Below are 15,293 nucleotides of genomic sequence, written 5' to 3' on the forward strand. Positions count from 1 at the left end.
GTTTTTTTTCGTTTCTTCACTATATTGTTACTTACTAGTGATGAGCGAACATGCTCGCCACTACTCGGTGCTCGGCCGAGTATCAATATGCTCGGTGTACTCAGCGAGCACCGAGTATTTCCAAGATTATTCAGTGGGAGCTCGTGTCTTCTCCTTTTAATTTTGACACTTTTTAGACATACATTGCATTTTTTGGTCTGCTATCCTTGGTCTATACAGTATTTTGTGGTTAAAAAAATGTTAAAAAAAATATAGGCCACATATTGAAGCAGTCTGTTATCTTCATCAGACGCCCGGTGTATCTGTGCTATCCAAATCCTCGCTTTGCAGGCATACATTGCATTTTTTTCGTCTGCTAGCCTTGGTCTATACAGTATTTTGTTGATAAAAAAAATAAAAAACAGGCCACATATTGACACAGTCTGTTATCTCGGTCAGATACCCGTTGTATCTGTGGTGTCCAAATCGTTCCTTTGCAGGCATACATTCCAGGTTTTTGTCTGCTAGCCTTGCTCTATACAGTATTTTGTTGATAAAAAAAATAAAAAAAGCCCACATATTGAAACAGTCTGTTATCTCCATCAGATGCCCGGTGTATCTATGGTGTCCAAATCCTTGCTTTGCAGGCATACAGTACATTCCAGGTTTTTGTCTGCTACACTTGGTCTATACGGTATTTTGTGGATAAAAAAATACAGGCCACATATTAACATAGTAACATAGTAACATAGTTAGTAAGGCCGAAAAAAGACATTTGTCCATCCAGTTCAGCCTATATTCCATCATAATAAATCCACAGATCTACGTCCTACAGAACCTAATAATTGTATGATACAATATTGTTCTGCTCCAGGTAGACATCCAGGCCTCTCTTGAACCCCTCGACTGAGTTCGCCATCACCACCTCCTCAGGCAACAAATTCCAGATTCTCACTGCCCTAACAGTAAAGAATTCTCTTCTATGTTGGTGGAAAAACCTTCTCTCCTCCAGACGCAAAGAATGCCCCCTTGTGCCCGTCACCTTCCTTGGTATAAACAGATCCTCAGCGAGATATTTGTATTGTCCACTTATTACTTATACATGGTTATTAGATCGCCCCTCAGTCATCTTTTTTCTAGACTAAATAATCCTAATTTTGCTAATCTATCTGGGTATTGTAGTTCTCCCATCCCCTTTATTAATTTTGTTGCCCTCCTTTGTACTCTCTCTAGTTCCATTATATCCTTCCTGAGCACCGGTGCCCAAAACTGGACACAGTACTCCATGTGCGGTCTAACTAGGGATTTGTACAGAGGCAGTATAATGCTCTCATCATGTGTATCCAGACCTCTTTTAATGCACCCCATGATCCTGCTTGCCTTGGCAGCTGCTGCCTGGCACTGGCTGCTCCAGGTAAGTTTATCATTAACTAGGATCCCCAAGTCCTTCTCCCTGTCAGATTTACCCAGTGGTTTCCCATTCAGTGTGTAATGGTGATATTGATTCCTTCTTCCCATGTGTATAACCTTACATTTATCATTGTTAAACTTCATCTGCCACCTTTCAGCCCAAGTTTCCAACTTATCCAGATCCATCTGTAGCAGAATACTATCTTCTCTTGTATTAACTGCTTTACATAGTTTTGTATCATCTGCAAATATCGATATTTTACTGTGTAAACCTTCTACCAGATCATAAATGAATATGTTGAAGAGAATAGGTCCCAATACTGACCCCTGCGGCACCCCACTGGTCACAGCGACCCAGTTAGAGACTATACCATTTATAACCACCCTCTGCTTTCTATCACTAAGCCAGTTACTAACCCATTTACACACATTTTCCCCCAGACCAAGCATTCTCATTTTGTGTACCAACCTCTTGTGCGGCACGGTATCAAACGCTTTGGAAAAATCGAGATATACCACGTCCAATGACTCACCGTGGTCCAGCCTATAGCTTACCTCTTCATAAAAACTGATTAGATTGGAAACAGTCTGTTACCTCCATCAGATGCCCGATGTAGTAGTGTCCAAATCCTTGCTTTGCAGGCATATATTGCATGTTTTTGTCTGCTAGCATTGGTCTGTGCAGTATATTGTGGTTAAAAAAATTTAAAAAAAAGATACAGGCCACATATTGAAACAGTCTGCTATCTCTGTCAGACGCCTGGTCTATCTGTGGTCTCCAAATCCTTGCTTTTCAGGCATACATTCCACTTTTTGGCCTGCTACCCTTGATCTCTACAGTATTTTGTGGTTAAAAAAATACAGGCCACATATTGAAACAGTCTGTTATGTCAGTTAGATGCCTGGTCTATCTGTGGTGTCCAAATAATTGCTTTTTAAGCATACATTCCACTTTTTGGTCTGCTACCCTTGGTCCCTACAGTATTTTGTGGTTAAAAAAATACAGGCCACATATTGAAACAGTCTGTTATCTCAGTCAGATGCCTGGTCTATCTGTGGTGTCCAAATCCTTGCTTTTCAAGCCTGCATTCCACTTTTTTTTCTGCTACCCTTGGTCTCTATATTATTTTGTGGTTGAAAAATACATGCCACATATTGAAACAGTCTGTTATCTCAGTCAGACGCTTGGTCTATCTGTGATGTCCAAATCCTTGCTTTGCAAGCATTCATTGCATTTTTTTTGTCTGCTAGCCTTGTTCTATACAGGATTTTGTTGATTAAAATATAAAAAAAACAAAAACAGGTAACATATTGAAACAGACTGTTTCTCCTTCAGAAGCACGGTGTATCTGTGTTGTCTAAATCCGTGCTTTGCAAGCATACATTCCAGGTTTTTGTCTGCTACACTTGGTCTATACAGTATTTTGTGGTTAAAAAAACAGGCCACATATTGAATGAGTCTGTAATCTCCATCAGACGCCCGGTGTATCTTTGGTCTCAAAATCCTTGCTTTTCAGGCATACATTCCACTTTTGGTCTGCTATCCTTGGTCTATACAGTAGTTTGTGGTTAAAATACTACAGGCCACATATTGAAACAGTCTGATATCTAAGTCAGATGCCTGGTCTATCTGTGGGGTCCAAATCCTTGCTTTTCAAGCCTACATTCCACTTTTTTGTCTTCTACCCTTGGTCTCTGTATTATTTTGTGGTTAAAAAATACAGGCCACATATTGAAACAGTCTGTTATCTCAGTCAGATGATTAGTCTTTCTATGGTATCCAAATCCTTGCTTTGCAGGCATATATTCCAGGTTTTTGTCTGCTACACTTGGTCTATACAGTATTTTGTGTTTAAAAAAAAAACAGGCCACATATTGAAAGAGTTTGTTATCTCTGTCAGATGCCCGGTCTATCTGTGGTGTCCAAATCCTTGCTTTGCAGGCACACATTCCAGGTTTTGGTCTGCTACACTTGGTCTACACAGTATTTTGTGGTTAATAAAATTTAGCAAAATCCAGGCCACATATTGAAACAGTCTGTTATCTCACACAGACGCGGGGTCTATCTGTGGTCTCCAAATACTTGCTTTTCAGGCATACTGATCACATATAAGTTTTAAATTAATACATTTGTATTGAACTTTTAAAATATTTTTGTTGTCCATTTAAAATGAGCAAGGCAAGGGGCAAGGGACGGGAAAGTGGATGTGATGCTGATGGTATATGCAGAGGATGAGGCTGTGGCCAAGCTGAAAGTGGGCCTACAACAAAGACCCACATTTTCTCGTTCCACCTTCCTGTCCCAGTTTCTAGGGGACCGCAGCACACCACTATTGAAGCCAGAGCAGTGTGAAATGGTTGTTGGTTGTATAGCAGATAATGCTTCCAGTCACTTAGCCACCACACCATGTCTTCCACATGGTCAAATCTGAGTAGCCGTGAGTGTGGAGCTCATATCACTCACCCTGATCCTTTATCCTCCCACCATGCAGAGAGCCCTGATACAACTGATCCCACACTTGGACACTCTGAAGAGCTGTTCAGTTTTCCCTTTAAAGGTTAAGGACTCTTGGCCGGTCAACTTGAAGTGGGGCAAGATGAGATCGCATGTAGCGATGCCCAAAGATTTGAGCAGCCACGGTCACATGAAGGTGATGGTGCGATTATGTCACAAGAAGTGGACGATAATAAGACACAACTACGTGAAAGTCAGGAGGAGAAGCAGGGTATGGATGTGGAACACAAGGTGGTGGAAGACATAGTAACTGACCCAACCTGGCAGGAGGACTTGCAGAGCGAGGGCAGCATAACACATTTCGAAGGAGGCATAGCACCCCAACAGTGTGGTGGCCACAGATAGAAGGTGTGCATCCGTTCCCCATAACACCAACATGATGGAAGTTGTCATTACAAACTGTTAGATCTTCCTGAGTCTGGTTATTTTTTAAAGACTCTGAGGATAACCCCAAACGGGCCATTTGCAGCAAATACCATGCCCGCATCAGCAGAGGTAGCAAAACTACAAGCCTGACCACCACCAGCATGATCAGACATATGGCAGCAAAGCACCTGTCTTTGTGAGCCGATCTCCAGGCTCCAGTAACACTGTCTGCAGGTGACACCACTGCTTCTTCCACTGTTTAGTGTAAAAGCCAGTCCAACATGCATGTGAAGATGCCTTGTACCCTGTACCTGTTGTTGCCCATAGACAACCAGCACCATCATCAAGCCGGTCCAAATCCTTGTCCCAGCGCAGCCTTTAGTTGTCTATACCCCAGTCATTGGAACACAAGCGGAAATACGCAGCCAATGCCCCACTGGCCACAGTACTAAATTCTAACATTTCTCATCTGCTTGCGTTCAAAATGTTGCCTTTTAGGCTTTTTGAGACAGAAGCTTTCCGCAACCTGATGATGCCAGCAGTCCCAAGGTACTCGTTCCCCATGCGCCACTATTTCTCCTGATGTGCCGTACTGGCATTACACCAGCACGTGTCCCACAACATTACCCCTGCCCTCAACAATGTTTTTACTGGGAAAGTCCACCTAGCCACAGACATGTGGACAAGTGCTTGTGGGCAGGGATGGTACATCTCACTGATGGCACACTTGGTTAACATAGTGGAAGCTGAGGAATGTGGGCCCTACGTCAATCATGGGTGCCCCTACAGTCTACAGCTCCTGCACCTCCTCCTCTTCTTCAGCCTCCATCTCTCAAATGAGCACATCAGTGAGTAGCTGGAGCACTGCAGCACTGCTTCAGTCAAGCAGCAACAGGCTGTACTGAAGTTAATATGACAAACCAGACAATGCTGAAGAGTTGTGGACAGCGCTGAAAGAGCAGTCAGATTGTTGGATGACACCACTGAACCTACAGCCATTCATGGTCGTGTGTGACAATGGCCAGAACCTGGTGGCGGCTTTGAGGCAAGGTGAGCTCACACACGTACCTTGCCTGGCCCATGGGCTTAACCTCATCTTTCAACATTTTCTCAAAAGCTGCCGGATGTGCTAGTGAAAATATGCCACCTGTCTGCCCATTTTAGAAAGTCAGCTACAGCTTCAGCCGCCCTTGCCATGCTTCAGCAGTGTTTGCTTCTTCCGACTCACCGACAGGTGTGTGATGTCGCCACACGCTGGAACTCTACACTGCATATGTTGGAAAGGATTTGTGAGCAGAATAGGGTAGTTGTTGACCACCAGTATCAACAAGGCCATTATTATTTAGCTCAGACTCCACATATAAGACTTCAGGAGTGGACATGGATGTCAGACATATGTAACATCCTCAAAAACTTTGAGAACTGCAACAAGATGCTGAGCGGCGATGACACCATAATTAGCATCACCATCCCACTTCTCTGCATTCTGAAAACCTCTCTGCTCCCTATTAAAGAGAATGCATTACAGGCAGAGCATGAGGACATGGAGCAAGGAACCATACAGGGTGATTCCACTCAGCCCTGCCTCATGTCATCCCAACCTGGTTTGGTAGACAATGAGGAAGACGAGGAGGAAGAACAGGAGCTACTTCCATGCGCTATAGATGGTATTACAAGCACAGCTGTTATACCCGTCTGTTCAGCATGGATGGCCTGATGTTGTGAATTCTGCTTTTGGGCTCCCTCCGGTGGTTGTAGGTGGTAATGCAATTGTCTCTGGGCTGCAGTCCTGGACAGGAGTATCTGCTGATTGCAATTCTGACTGGGGTATTTAGGTTTGCAGGACTCATTAGTCCTTGCCAGTTGTCAATGTTTCTTGGGAAGTGTTGGATCTCTGTCTGGCTTCTCCTGCTTAGCTGCCAATTCAGCAAAGATAAGTGTCTGTTTCTTTTTCTATGGCACACAAGCTGTGTGCTTGTTTTTTAATTGTATTCCTGCTCTGAGTTTAGTAGTTTCTGGAGTTGCAGATATACGTTCCACGTCTTTAGTTAGATGGAGGAATTTTTTGTATAATCTGCTGTGGATATTTTTGGAAGGGTTTTAATACTGACCGCACAGAACTCTGTCCTATCCTTTCCTATTTTAGCTAGAGTGGCCTCTTGCGCTAAATCCTGTTTTCTGACTGTGTGTGTCTTTCCTCTCCTACTCACAGCCAATATTGGTGGGGGGCTGCCTATCCTTCGGGGTTCTGCTCTGAGGCAAGATAGTATTCCTATTTCCATCTTTAGGGGTATTTAGTCCTCCGGCTGTGACGAGGTGTCTAGGGCTTGTTAGGTACACCCCACGGCTACTTCTAGTTGCGGTCAGTATAGTTACCACCTACTCCAGTGAAAGATTTCATGCTGCTCCAAGGTCACCGGATCATAACAGCCTGAGGACAGGGAGGAGGATGAGGAGGACGGCATGGTCAGTCGTCCTGTTGGTAAGGACACAGAAGTCTTGTATGTTAGCAGTCTTGCACGCATTGCTGACTTTATGTCGCTCTGCGTTTCCCACGATCCTCGCATTATTAACATTTTTGGTGATGCTCATTACTTGTTGGTGACACTTCCAGGCCCACTCTACAAGAAGAACTTTCAAACTCTTATTCCAAAGGCAGATAGGTGTATTAAAATGTAGAAGTACCAGAGGACCCTTGTAGTGTAATTAATAAAAAAAATCCCATATGTGAAAGCTGGCAGCAGATGCCAGAGTGTGTTGTACAACAAAGGAGTCCAAGCGAGAGAGACAAAAGTACAATCTAGCTCAGGCAGGGGAACAATGGCAAAGTTCTGGGACAGTTTTCTCAGACCCCCCCATCATGCCGGGACAGAAGCAAGGGGTGCTGTCACAAGAAGTGCAATGTTTGGGAAGATGCTGGGGGAGTACCTTGCTGATCGTACAAACATTATCCATGATTTCTCTGTGCCTTTTAATTATTGAAAATCCAAGCTGGACATGTGGCATGAACTGGCTCTCTACACCTTGGAGATCCTGGACTGCCCTGCCCCTAGCATTTTGTCAGAGCGGGTTTTAGTGCCGCTGCTCAATTTATAACAGATAAGCGCATTCGCCTGTCAATTGAAAATGCTGACAGGCTGACTGTTATAAAAATGAACAAGGGCTGAATTGGGCAAGACTTCTGTACACTAGGGTTGAGCAAAACGGGTTGGCCATTTTCAGAAGTCGCCGACTTTTGGCAAAGTCGAGTTGCATGAAACCCGACCCGACCCCTGTGTGGGGTCGGCCATGAAGTCGGCGATCTTCTGAATCTGGAATCGGAATTCCGATACCGATTCCCGATATGTTTAAGATATCGGGAATTGGTATCGGAATTCAGATTTAAGTGTAAAATAAAGAATAAAAATAAAAAATATTGCTATACTCACCCTCGGACGCACCCTGGTTGTAACCGGGAGCCTTCCTTCCTAAGAATCAGCACTTGAAGGACCTTTCGATGAAGTCACGGCTTCTGATTGGTCACGTGACGCCCATGTGAACGCTCACGTGACCAATCAGAAGCCGTGACGTCATCGTAAGGTCCTTCAAGCGCTAATTCTTAGGAAGGAAGGCTGCGGGTTACAACCAGGGCACGTCCGAGGGTGAGTATATTACTAATAGGTATATACTCACCCTCGGACGCGCCCTGGTTGTAACCCGCAGCCTTCCTTCCTAAGAATCAGAGCTTGAAGGACCTTTCGATGACGTCACGGCTTCTGATTGGTCGCGTGATGCCCATGTGACCGCTCACGCGACCAATCACAAGCCGTGATGTCATCGAAAGGTCCTACAAGCACTGATTCTTAGGAAGGAAGGCTCCCGGTTACAACCAGGGCGCGTCCGAGGGTGAGTATAGCAATATTTTTTATTTTTATTCTTTATTTTACACATTAATATGGATCGCAGGGCCTGAAGGAGAGTTTCCTCTCCTTCAGACCCTGGGAACCATTAGAAACCCAATGCACTGCATTGGGTTTCGTGTTTCGGCCGACCCCGACCCCGACTTTTCTATAGGATCGGCCGATTTCACTCGACCCGACTTTTGAAAAAGTCGGGTTTTGTGAAATCCGACCCGATCCTATAAAAACAAAAGTCGCTCAACCCTACTGTACACCACCGAATGAAAACAGCGAAACATAACCTCAAGTACATTGTCTTTTTTGTGGAGGTGTATTCCCATGCAATCACAATCACACATGGGTATACGCTTCCTGATTTGGTCTGTTTGGTGTTATCCTCCCTCTTATCCTCATCATCCACAACCATTGGAACAAAAGGGTGTTCGATCAATTTTTGTGCAAGGGTGTTTTGATGATGCCCATTACTAATTTGAAACAAAAAAAAAAATTACTCCCCCAGGGGGAAATGTTTGTCAGCCCATGCACTTAGTGTATGGACATTACAAGACTAGGAGCCTAGCTCCTTTAATTTGGGCCTAGTTTTTAATGAGGCATTCATCAACGTCTCATCATTCTCTGCCACTAGATCACCAGGGTTAACGTGTTCTGTGCTGCAACAGCCAGTCAAATTTTGCACAAGGGTGTCTATGATCCCATGAAATATTTTTTTAAAATGTTCCCCCGATGGGGAAATGTTTGTCAGCCCATGCACTTAGTGTATGGGCATTACATTTCTAGGAGGCCTGCTCATTTGGGCACAGTTTTTAATGAGGCCTTATTCAATGTCTCATCATTCTTTGCCACTAGATCACCAGAGTTAACGTGTTCCCTGCTGCTACCGCCAGTGAATTTTTGGCAATGGTGTCTATGATGCCCATAAAATATTTTTTAAAAATGTACCCCCATGGGGAAATGTTTGTCAGTCCATACACTTAGTGTATGGGCATTACAAGTCTAGGAGACCCACTCCTTTGTAATGGGACAGTTTTTTTTATGAGGCCCTCCTCCATGTTTCTTCCAATGGGTGGTTGTGATGTGTGCAAATTTGGGTCAAGGCAGCCCTTGCATTCAATGCATAAGGAAACAGTATGGCAGGACTAACTGAAGATTGTGAAGTGGGTTTTCCTGTGTCCATCCACTACCTGGGTTCAAAAGCTTATTGTGGTGCATATGACTTGGTAGCACAGCAGACCTTGCAGTTAATACTTAAGAAAACAGTATGGCAGGACCAACTGAATAATGTGAAGTGGATTTTCCTGTGGCCATCCAGTAAATGAGTTCAAAGGCTTATTGGGGTGCATATGATTTGGTAGCAGGACAGGCCTTGCAGTTAATTCATAAGAAAACAGGACGGCAGGACCAACTGAATAATGTGAAGTGGGTTTTCCTGTGGCCATCCAGTACCTGGGTTCAAAGGCTTATTGGGGTGCATATGACTTGGTAGCATGGCAGGCCTTGCAGTTAATACATAAGAAAGCAGTATGGCAGGACCAACAGAATAATGAGAAGTGGGTTTTTCTGTGGCCTTCCAGTACATGGGTTCAGATGCTTATTGGGGTGCATATGACTTGGTGTTACACCCAGTCCGGTTCCTGCACCTTCGCAGGGTCCCCGTCGGGACTCCCAGTCTGTGCTGGCTCCATGCTGCCTGGATGGGACCTTCGCTTCTCGTCCCTCCTCTGCTTCCTGGCGTGCTGCCAGCAGGTCCTCGCGCTGTGTGCTTAGGTCGCACGCATGCTCGCTCCCGGTCTCTTAAAGAGACAGCGCACGTTTTCCAAAAGGTGCTTCTGACCAATGGCGTGTGAATGATTGCTATTTCTAGTCCCTCCACCATAGGGAGGGTGCCGGAGTAACAACTATCCTCAGTTGCTATCTTCTGATTCCTGCTAGCATGTGCTTCCATTCTGAAATCTCTGTCAGTGCTTCGCTTACACTGTTTTTCTCCACAGACTATCTGCTACCGGTTACCTGGCTTTTCTGGATGATCTCCATCTTGCTTACTCCAGTTCTGTCTCGTCCCACCATTCAGTCACCAGAAACTCAGGACAATGTCAGTGCCACTGGAACCAGCTTCTACCCATAACCCATACTTCCGATACCGACCGGTTAGCTGTACATCACCTGCTAACCCTGTTTGTCCATCTGTCCCACTTGGTCAGCTACCACGAGTCCAGAGTCTAACTGGAGGTAGCACCCGTGTCCCCCTGGTATCCCATTCTGACCTTGTTCGAGGGGTCTTACTATGGGTGTCTGGGGCTCACATAGTCATGCCCCCTTCGGAGCCCCTCAGACTGTGGTCCAGAGGTTCCACGTTCAATTACAATTAAAATGAATGTAAACTTCACCATCTGTGCCTCCGTTTCCATTCGTTACACTTGGTAGCAGGGCAGGCCTTGCATTCAATGCAACATATTTTCAGGAATTCCTCCTGTACTTCTCATGAAAGGGGTATAGGGGTGCGTCGTAATTCTTGGCAGGCCAGCCACTCACTGCATAGGCAATAACAGTATAGAAGACACACTGTTTAATAATGGTCCTTTAGTAATATTAATGCAGACTGATGCCCCTCTAAAATAGGCTTTGTGACTCTAAGAGTCCATCCTTCATAAATGAAATAAGATGTGTCTCCTTACGTGTCACACACCCCATGGCAAGCTAGGGTTGCTAAATGTTACAATTAGGGTTGAGCGACCTTGACCTTTTAAGAGTCGAGTCGTGTTTTGCGAAACCCGACTATCTCAGAAGTCGAGTCGAGTGGAATCGGCCGATTATCGCGAAAAGTCGGGTATCGCCCGAAACACGAAACCCAATGCAAGTCAATGGGGGAGCATAGTCGGCAGTGAGTGGAGGCCAGGAAAACACCTACACTGCCCATTTTAATGGCAAAAACATCCATTCTTGTTCCTGAACCTTGTCAATCGTAATTTAGTTTATAATAATTGGAAGGCATTTGAAATTGGGGGTCATTTGGCTAAAGTTGTGGGGGGTAGGGCTGGTTCAAGTAATTAGTGGGCCCAGGAAATCTGGAACACGTCACGGCAGTGGAGCAGGGAGAGGTAAGTATTTAAACTTTGCAAGTGCTGTGATCCTGAGCAAGCAGGGGGGGCCCACTAGTTGGCATTGGCACTGGCACAGGGCCCCTCAAAGTACAGCGGTGTGTTTGCACGGCGGGGGCGCCTCCCACCGGCAGCAACACTTTTGCGTACTATGAGAGGCCCTGTGCCAGTGACGTCGCCAACTAGTATTCCTCCCCCCACCTGATGAAGGAACCTGCACTTTCATCTGCACCTTCCTCTTTGTCCCCGTGTAAGGTGGTATGGTATGCGGGAAGAGGAACCTGACTTTCAGCAGGGTCACAATCTTGCTGTGTAGCGTGCACGGGGAATTTTGCGTTATGGGTCAATGTACCAGCAGACTCATCTATCACTGGCTGGGCAATGGGCAGGATGAGGAGGAAACACAGATATAGGCCCAAAGAATAAAGTTGGCTAAATGCAGTTCAAAATTGGTAACACAGGACTAACCAGGGGGCATTGCAGTGGAGGACAACTGGAATGAGAGGCTGACACAGAGAGTAGGCCCAAATCAGTAAGTAGTTGAAATGCAGTTCAAATTTGGCAACTGTAGTAAACAGGCGGCACAGCTTTGTTCAGTGGAGGAGAACAGCAAGGAGTGGCAGACACCGAGAGTAGGCCCCAAACCAACTAGTAGGCCAAATGCAGTCTAACATTAACAACTACTTAACAAGAGCCTGAAAATGGAATTTCAGGACAGGAAACCAGGAGAACAGCAAGGAGCGGCAGACACTGTTAGTAGGCCCCAAACCAACTAGTATGCCAAATGCAGTTGTTCCATTCAACAACTACTAAACGAGAGCCTGAAGATAGAAGCTCAGGAAAGGCAACCTGTAGAACACCTTGGAGTGGAACACACCGTCTCTACACCCCATACCCAATTTGTAGGCCTAATGCAGCGTAGTTTCCAACAACTACTAAACGAGAGCATTAAGATCGAAGCAATGGCGAGGAAACCTGGGGAACACCTTGGAGTGGTACACACCATCTCTCTACACCCCATACCCAATTTGTAGGCCTAATGCAGTGTAGTTTCCAACAACTACTAAACGAGAGCAAGAAGATCGAAGCAATGGAGAGGAAACCTGGGGAACACCTTGGAGTGCAACACACCATCTCTCTACACCCCATACCCAATTTGTAGGCCTAATGCAGCGTAGATTCCAACAACTACTAAACGAGAGCATTAAGATCGAAGCAATGGCGAGGAAACCTGGGGAACACCTTGGAGTGGAACACACCATCTCTCTACACCCCATACCCATTTTGTAGGCCTAATGCAGTGTAGTTTCCAACAACTACTAAACGAGAGCCTGAAGATAGAATCTCAGGAAAGGCAACCTGTAGAACACCTTGGAGTGTAACACACCATCTCTCTACACCCCATACCCAATTTGTAGGCCTAATGCAGTGTAGTTTTCTACAACTACTAAACGAGAGTCGGAAGACCGAAGCAATGTGGACGAAACCTGGGGCACACCTTGGGGCGGCAGACACCGTTAGTAGGCCCTACCAAAGTTGTACCCCCAATGCAGTTTTAAAATTCCTAGAGGCTGAAAACAAGACTATTGACACTCAGCTTTTTTCAAAGGAACACAGCTGAATTGAGTGGCGCAGACAGACACAGGTAGTAGGCCTTAAACCAAAAATGTGGCTCACTGCAGCTTAAAAAAGGTTACAGGGGTACACAGGCAGCATTGCTCTGGGCAGTGGAGGACAATTTCAATAGTGGACCGCAGACAGACTTTGTATGCCTACTATTAAAAAAAAGGATGCACTATGCAATAAAAAATAGGTTCCAGGGGTACACGGGCAGCAGTGGTCTGGTCAGTGTAGGAGTAGTAGAAAGAACGGGCCGCAGACAGGCTTCAAAGGCCTAACATAAAAAAATATTGGACTGTAGGCACTTTAACATTGGTTCCAGGGGTACACGGGCAGCAGTAGACTGGTCAGTGTAGTAGTAGTAGAAAGAACGGTCCGCAGACAGGCTTCGAAGGCCTAACATAATAAAATGGGCTGGCTGTAGGCAATTTAAAATTGGTTCCAGGGGTACACGGGCAGCAGTAGACAGGTCATTGGAGGCCTAGGGGAAGGAGGGACCGCAGACAGGCTTCGAAGGCCTAACATAATAAAATTGGACAGGCTGTAGGCACTTTATGATTGGTTCCAGGGGTACACGGGCAGCAGTAGACAGGTCAGTGTAGTAGTAGTTGAAAGAACGGGCCGCAGACAGGCTTCGAAGGCCTAACATAATAAAATGGGCTGGCTGTAGGCAATTTAAAATTGGTTCCAGGGGTACACGGGCAGCAGTAGACAGGTCAGTGGAGGCCTAGTGGAAGGAGGGACCGCAGACAGGCTTCGAAGGCCTAACATAATAAAATTGGACAGGCTGTAGGCACTTTATAATTGGTTCCAGGGGTACACGGGCAGCAGTAGACAGGTCAGTGTAGTAGTAGTTGAAAGAACGGGCCGCAGACAGGCTTCGAAGGCCTAACATAATAAAATGGGCTGGCTGTAGGCAATTTAAAATTGGTTCCAGGGGTACACGGGCACCAGTAGACAGGTCAGTGGAGGCCTAGTGGAAGGAGGGACCGCAGACAGGCTTCGAAGGCCTAACATAATAAAATTGGACAGGCTGTAGGCACTTTCTAATTGGTTCCAGGGGTACACGGGCAGCAGTAGACAGGTCAGTGTAGTAGTAGTTGAAAAAACGGGCCGCAGACAGGCTTCGAAGGCCTAACATAATAAAATGGGCTGGCTGTAGGCAATTTAAAATTGGTTCCAGGGGTACACGGGCAGCAGTAGACAGGTCAGTGGAGGCCTAGTGGAAGGAGGGACCGCAGACAGGCTTCGAAGGCCTAACATAATAAAATTGGACAGGCTGTAGGCACTTTCTAATTGGTTCCAGGGGTACACGGGCAGCAGTAGACAGGTCAGTGTAGTAGTAGTTGAAAAAACGGGCCGCAGACAGGCTTCGAAGGCCTAACATAATAAAATGGGCTGGCTGTAGGCAATTTAAAATTGGTTCCAGGGGTACACGGGCAGCAGTAGACAGGTCAGTGGAGTCCTAGTGGAAGGAGGGACCGCAGACAGGCTTCGAAGGCCTAACATAATAAAATTGGACAGGCTGTAGGCACTTTCTAATTGGTTCCAGGGGTACACGGGCAGCAGGAGACAGGTCAGTGGAGGCCTAGTGGAAGGAGGGACCGCACACAGGCTTCGAAGGCCTAACATAATAAAATGGGCTGGCTGTAGGCAATTTAAAATTGGTTCCAGGGGTAGACGGGCAGCAGTGGTCTGGTCAGCGGAGGCCGATTGTAATGAGTGTCTGCCAGTTTGTAGTCCAAAACAATAAATAAATGGGAATGTCTCGCATTAAAACAAAACGAAAACACTAAAGGGTGCAATCATTAGGTTCAGGGGTGGGATCCTCTGCGTAGTTTCAGACCTACTAATTTAGCGCAAAGTATTTACTGTGGTAAATAGAGGACACTGCCCCTGACTATGTTAAGTACCATCATACATGTCAACACAATGGTATTGTCAGTGGCAGGAATGGAAGGATGTCAGCGCATAGACTAAACATTGGTGGAAGTGTGAGATATAACTGTGGAAGCGGTAGAGCAATGTTTGACCTGGGGTTGGGTGAACTCTCTAGTGGCCGGCGGTACAGGCCCAGGCCCCTCATGTTACAACAGTGTGTCTGACGTTGGGTGCGCACCACCACCGCCAGAGACACTTTATTGTACTATGAGGGACCCAGTGGCAGTGCCGTCGACCAAAAGTGGGCACACTCACCTCTTCAGACAAACAGCACTCTCACGGTTGCTTGCGCCAAGTCGCGATACCACGGCTCCGTGTGGGGAGTTTGGCCATTTAGGGAGGTGTAAACATGTCGTATGCTGGACAATCAGCTGCAGCAAATTAGACATTAGAAAAGTAATTCACAGTAGTCCACAGGAAAGAGCTTTTCATAGGAAAGCTAGGTGTCTGCCGGGCAAGGTGGGGCAA

The sequence above is a fragment of the Ranitomeya imitator genome, chromosome 5 (genome assembly GCF_032444005.1).
Source record: "Ranitomeya imitator isolate aRanImi1 chromosome 5, aRanImi1.pri, whole genome shotgun sequence".
Lineage (NCBI taxonomy): Eukaryota > Metazoa > Chordata > Amphibia > Anura > Dendrobatidae > Ranitomeya > Ranitomeya imitator.